Raw genomic sequence first — 6,935 nt, 5'->3', positions numbered from 1 at the left:
AACCCCGCCTCTCATCCATACAGCTGTTTATTGTCAGCCAATCCAATAAACTGGGGCTCTTTGAATAAACGCACCATTTATAGCTGAAAACGCTGCTGGAAAAAAGGATGTTGTGAGAGCTGAGGGTGGATAAGAGCAGTGGCATTACACACGAATGGTTCAACAATGGAACTTAGTCTGGGGGAAAGGGCTATATTAAGCTAAAGAGACCCATAAGTGTGTGAGAATCTGTGGGCTGTTGTTACGATACACATCACAAAAAATTGTTTTAAAAGCATTTTCCATTAACATCAATACTTTAGGTTTGGTAGAAGTATTGACCTCGTAAGCCCACAACCTGGTTTTACGTTTTGGTTCAAATGTTGCTACATCCTTTGGAGGACCACAGGGATTGTTTTTTCCTAGGAAAAAATAAATAATATAAGCAGAAGTAACAGATTAATAAATCGTTTTTCCCTACCATATGGTTTCTTGGGCATTCAACAATACGTGTGACTTCCTCTTTTTCCAACTGATTCCCAACCATCAAAACAAAACAAAACTCTTACATGAAATCTGTCTGGAATGTTCATGTTGGACCGTGATTTCTCACAGTAACAACTTAACTGATAAAGTAGGTTTTCTGGGCCTGTAATACAGCCAAAAGTAAAGTTAGCTTCAGGCTTTCACTCCGTTTCACTCAGGATTGAAGTTGTGACTGCTCTCTTTTGAACTTTAAATAAAACATAACCCACAAATGACATCATGCAGATTGTCAAATGACTGATCGCAGTGCTGATCTTTGTCGACTCTGCCCACAACAGCCTCCAGAGGCACGAGAGATCCAAATAAATCTAATTAGATCACATTAGAGTATAAGAGGTCACTGCTAGATTTTTGTCACCTCTGGAGTTTTTTAGTGATGCCTGCTAAAAGAGCAAGAGGTCTTCATAATTCCTTGGTTGAAAAAGAGGTTGCATATTTATTTTGAGCTGGTTCCTCAGTACACTTGAGACTTTGCTAGCACCCTGGAGAGATCGGGTTGGCCAGCCAAGCCAAACTCCCACACACTACTACTGTACACAGTCAAATGAGGGACAGGGAGGGGAGGAGTGAGCTTGTGCTCTAAACATCTTCTAGTTTCAGCCAACTTCATTAAACAGGCCGCAGCGAGGCTCTCAAGATGGTATGCAGCTTAATGTGTCTGAAAAGGTAATGTAATAACGCAGGTGAGCAGTCTGCAGTGTGGACAGAAATCCTGTAGTGTTCTTAATTACTGTCACCTTACATTTGATTTGCGAATTTGGAGGGGTGAGATGCTCGCTGTGTGTGGAACTGCCTTTAGGTGCTTGTAGTTAGAGTCGTTCGGCATTATTTAAATTGTAATCTGTGAATGATTTTCCAGCATGTAAAATGTGAAAATGCAGTCTTTGCTCTGGCATCCACGCTGCAGCAGCCTGCTTTACAATCTGTCCTCTCTCCATGCTCTGTCCATCAGTAAAACGTTCCTACTCACTGTACCCTCAATATGTGAAAAAATATTTTTAGAGCTTCATGGCATCTCCATCAAAAAACACCATCTACTATGTTACCCTAACCCTTGATGACATTGAGCCAAGAGAAACAACAGCTTGATTCATGGGTTCACAGGCAAATTCTATTCTATTCTCAGCAGTGCTGTGGTCTTTCACCATAATACCATACTTAGTCTGTGAAGATAATGTTATTGGATTGTAAATGGAGTTTTGTCTATTAGTGGATGGCTTGGAAAGTGGGTGGTATGAGAAAAAAATGAAAATAAAACTGCCACGGTAGATATAAAAATATTTAAGACTGCAGTCAATAGGGAGACAAATGCACACACCCCTCTGTTTTTATTTCTCTAATGTTTTCACACTGCATCTGAATACCAATGCCCAGTCTTTGCACAGTTTGGATTTTCATTTCGAGTTTCAATCTCAGGAATCTAGATGTCATCAATGCACTTCAGGTCCAGATCAAGCTAGTCATACTTGTAATAACAGTACTTATCGTCATCACAGACACCATTATCACTGCTGGCGAGATGTAATGTCATTCACTCCACCGTCAGGCCTCCGCTCTTGTCTCAAGAGGACAAGGTGACCTGTGCTTAAAAAGACGACCTTATCGGACCTCTGCTTCCCTGCTAAGGTTTATCCTCGGTTCAGAGCATGCTCATTTCGCCACGGTCTGTCGGTTCTCCCAACACCCCCCGAAGACTCTGAACACTTGAAATTGCATTTTCAGCTGCTCTGCCATCGGAGAGGTGACTCAGTAACTGGCAGTCATTACGAGCAATATGACAAAGTGGTGATTTTCAGTGGTGAAGCTCCTGCCACTCTCTGTGGAGGTCTGAGGCTGGAAATCCAAATCCTGCTAGACTCTGTTGTTAAGTCGAGATATCCAATGTGACTTTGTTTCCTCTACCTTCTGCAATCTTGGCCGATCTGGAGTTGTCTCAGAGAATGACATACTGTGTTATGTAACAAGTCAAAAGTCAGTTCACACCAACTGAGGGGACACACTCATGACTGATGGAAACAGTTTTTGTGCCATCTGTGAACAATCCTCAGCATAGCAGACTGAACAACTACAGACATCCTCAGCCATCTTGCCACTTTACCTGGGAGGCCGATTTTGATGCATCATCCTTGAGCTGACACTTTGATCTCTGGCTGCTGACTAGTTTGTTTTTATTGAGGGATTTTGGAAGTGGGCCATGTATAGCGGACACGTTTGGGTGAGCAGATGGCAGACAGAGTCCTGTCAGGTCCTTTTAGCCATATAGCCGCTGAGACAGAGACCACACTGCTGTTGGATTTCTGGTGATTCTACTAATGATTATCGATCACTGTTGTTTAGATTTACTGTTTTGTCCTCTTTTAAACATTCTACTGACATGACATCTCACTTTGAACCTGCTTCAAATGATTTTGTTTGACTTATTTTCACCCCATAAATTTGCCACGGTAAATGCGATTGTGTTAGCAAACAGTTGGGCCCTACATATTTTCACACCCAGCAGAGAGTATTATCACACATTTGAAGTTGTTTTTCTGGCCACCTGTTGAATGCAATATCCATTCTCCTCTAGTCCTCTAGGTCAGCCTTTTCCCCCTAGGTATAATGTATTTACCAATCACAGGTTTTTTAAAATTGTAGAACATACTAAACACATATTTTTTGACTTCAAAAAATCTAGTTCCTATATGAAAGGCATTATTAATCAAAAATGACAATACCATACTGTCCACTATAAGACTACAGTTAATAACAAGATATTATGAGGGCCTAAATAACTATCATACAGTAGTTTGTGTTAACTCTGGGATTGTTTGTTGTTTGTTATTTATGCATAAACACATAGAAGGATGGAGGAGCATGTTGTGCTCGATTTAAAAGCTTAGAAAGCTTGAAAGGAGTGTAGTAAAAGCAATGATCACGCTGGTTTCCACTGATAAAACAGTACCATATTTCTTTAATATTAAACCAAAAAGAGTGCTGGGTTCAGGGTTTAATGGAATTCCAAACATCGTAGTAAAGGCTTAAAAAAAACACTTCGAACTTTAGATCGTCGAGAGCAGCCAGCAGATCAGTTATTAAGTCACACATTAAGATTGCTGGCCTCTACACTGAGCACAACATGGCTCAAGGTTCTTCCCAGTGTAGCATTAGTGAAATGAACTCTGTACACAAAAGCATGTTTACTGTGAAAAGATAATGTGTGTACAAAGTCTAAGACGGAATTCCACTGATCATCTATGACATCTCCGACGAGATCCAAGGATGATTTTTTTTTAGGTTTATTTGAAAATGGAGATTTTTTGAACATTTTTTGTTTGGTAGTTACCAAAAGAAAAGATCCTTGGTAAGTAGTCATAGTTCTTGAGAGAAAGTGGCTAATGTATAAAGCGTGGTCTTTTATCCCTCTGTCAAACCAAAAAGTAAAGGTTTAGACAGAAGGGAATAAACATTTTACTGGACTTAATTTAAACCTGTAACCTTATCACGTGACCAAGTGTTACATTTTGGATCAAATTATTGCACTAAAAACCCCTGAGCTTGAATTGTTATGCCACAATAAGAATTCTCATTAGTCCAAAGCTAGACCTCCAGAGTCTTTTGGTCTTCAGAGCTGGGTCCTGCTAATCCGAACAGATTTATTCCCTCTATATGAAAAGGATAACAGTGTTATGAAGCATGTTAAAAGAGGACTTCTTAATTGCAATGTGAATATTGTGGAAAATATATAAAACCTTTGGCCTTTGAATGATTTAATAGGGTTGATGGGCTCCACTAATGATAGGCCTACTGCAAAGACCATCGAAGTTTGTCCTAAGAGTATTGGGGAGAGTGACCTCTGTGCTGAAAGCAACTTTACAGGTGAATTAGTAGGAAGAAGTGAATCTTCTTCAAAGTTTAGAGTAAAAAATGTGTGTGTTTGCTCAGTTGATGAGTATAACAAGAATTCAGGAGAATGATAAAGTTGCATCAAAGGCATAGTGATGCAGGATATCTGACTTTACCCATACAGGTCCTTTTGAGTGGCTTTACCATCACTAGAGGCTTAATCGGCATAGAAAACATACAAGGAAGCAGCCAAGAAATCAAGAAATATCAGTACCTTTGGGCCTTTTAACTAGTGTGCTCATGTGTTTAATCACTAAAAAAAGCAGGGTGTTGAAATAACCTGTTGGATTTACCAGATGCTACACGCAGGCCATCCTTGAATAGTATCCAGCTCTCCTTAGCACATCCACGCTCGGGGTATTGTGAGAAACAAATATTGGCCTTTGTGCAATGTTCTGCTTGCAGGGTCAGGACATCCTGTAAAGGCTCACTGCAAAAAAAGTGAATGCATCTAAATCTAGAAAATGTTCCTTTTCCATCAGTTTATGTTGAGTCAGAATTCAATCCCTGCTTTGAAAGGTCCATCAGCAGGGAATCAATACAGAATGATTTTGAAGTATGGCAGCCAACTGCAACATAAACAGAAAGCTGCCACTGTAGCTTCCCTGTTCCTTTCTCCTGATGATTCTCAGCAAGCTGGTGAGTTGTGTATATAAGGAGATTCTTGGCAGTTGTTTTTCATCAAGGCCACATATCAGACTGAATACTACACATGGATCATTTTGAAACACCAAAAAAACCCTTAAATAAACCACACACCCAGTAGAGAGGGAGAGAGCTTGCTTTGATCCAAGATGACTGTGACTTTTTAGCTTCAGGATGGCATTTGGACACTATAAAAGAAAAGCAAAGCTTTGGTCAGCAGACAGCTAAACGTGGAAATGTCAGCAATAAGCAAAGACTCCACAAAGTCTTATGTAACACTGAATGTGACTGTCATGTTCAGTAAGAAGCATCATTGCAGAGACAATGTAATGCCCATATATAGAGACTGCTGAGGCTTTAAAAGCAACTAAGCATCTGCTGTTTGCGCTTCACGTCATGTGGCTCTGTAGTTTAGAAGAGCACCAACGCACACGGCTAAGGGAATCTAAACCCAATGTGCAGTCTTTAAATCTTCACGTTGTTATGTTAGTTTTAGTAAATCATCTGATATTAAAGACAACACCATTTTGATGTTTTCTTGCAGCAAAACTTGAGGTTTTTATAAATTTCCTCAGGTCCAATGTGTTACCTTTTTTGTGGCTGTGGAAACTTTACTTTTACCTTAGCTACATAAAAATAGTAGAAAGCAGTAGAAACAAGAGCACTTAGAAAGAGCAACTCCCCCGAAGTGCGAGGGCTAGACTAAAACTTTGATGTTTTGTGATATTTTTATTACAAACGGCTGACATCAGGCTCTACTGTTATTTCATCAGTTGACCTTGGCTGGTAACAATGAAGGTCAAGATCAAAAGCTTAGCCAACTTAGGTAGTCATGTCTCTCAAGGACCATAGTTCGAAGATGATCCATAAAAACTGAAGATAATATAAACTTTTTGCTGATTTTCACATCGACCTGATTTTCTGAAAATTAAATCAGCTCGAGCTGTTATTCATGTCTACCATCACACTGAATTTGGAAGTGATATCTTGAAAACTTTGGGCTCTAAACTGCGAACACAACGTTTATTATTACCTTCAGTTTTTATGGATCATCTTCGAACTTTAGACCTTGAGAAGGAGCTGGCTCATTGCTGATTACGTACAAAATGCAATTTCTGTATTTGCATAACAAAGACAGGAATGATACCACCCTCAGAGGGGAGAAGAACCAAATAATGCACATCAAACAAAGAAAAATCACATCTCGTATGAGGAAATATTAGAGGAAAAAGAGAGAAACACCTATTCTATTGTGTGATGCTGTTTGTCTTGATGAGCATATTCGGGGTCATACGGTTGCCAGAATGGAAACCTACACGGATGATTTGTCGCAGTACACACAAATCACGTTGTCATGTTCCAGGCGATCACGCCCTGAACATGACAACTTGGAAGGTTTCCCAGCAGCCCTGTCTGACTTTTAAGTAGCAATGTCCCGGCGCTCCATCAGGCTGACTCATCGACCATTTATTTTGTCGGCCATCATTTTCCATTGACAAATGTTGTGTTCACACCCAAGAAACATGGTCAGGTTTTCACTGCGCGTGCAGAGTCATAGACGTCTCTCCCGACTAACGCAGAGTGCACACTGCTATTGGCACCGATTCATCCAAGCACCCATAAAGAGGAAAATAAATGCCCCTGTGTTTCTGTTAATATCACACATCTGAAAAATACATGGCTACTCAGCTTGTGCGTGTTACATTAGTGAGGAGTTGCCTCTGGAAGCCTGTCCAGTTATCCTGGGCGAGCTCCTCTGGCGCCATGTGATGTCAATTGGAAATGAAGAGGGCATCGCTGTGGCTACTAGGCAACTGCAGTTCAGGGCAAACAAGCAACAAACTCAAGAGGAGCCTCAGATAAGATCTATCAGTCTTGTC

This window comes from Neolamprologus multifasciatus, chromosome 13 (genome assembly GCF_963576455.1).
Source record: "Neolamprologus multifasciatus chromosome 13, fNeoMul1.2, whole genome shotgun sequence".
Lineage (NCBI taxonomy): Eukaryota > Metazoa > Chordata > Actinopteri > Cichliformes > Cichlidae > Neolamprologus > Neolamprologus multifasciatus.
This window is presented reverse-complemented; position numbering follows the sequence as displayed.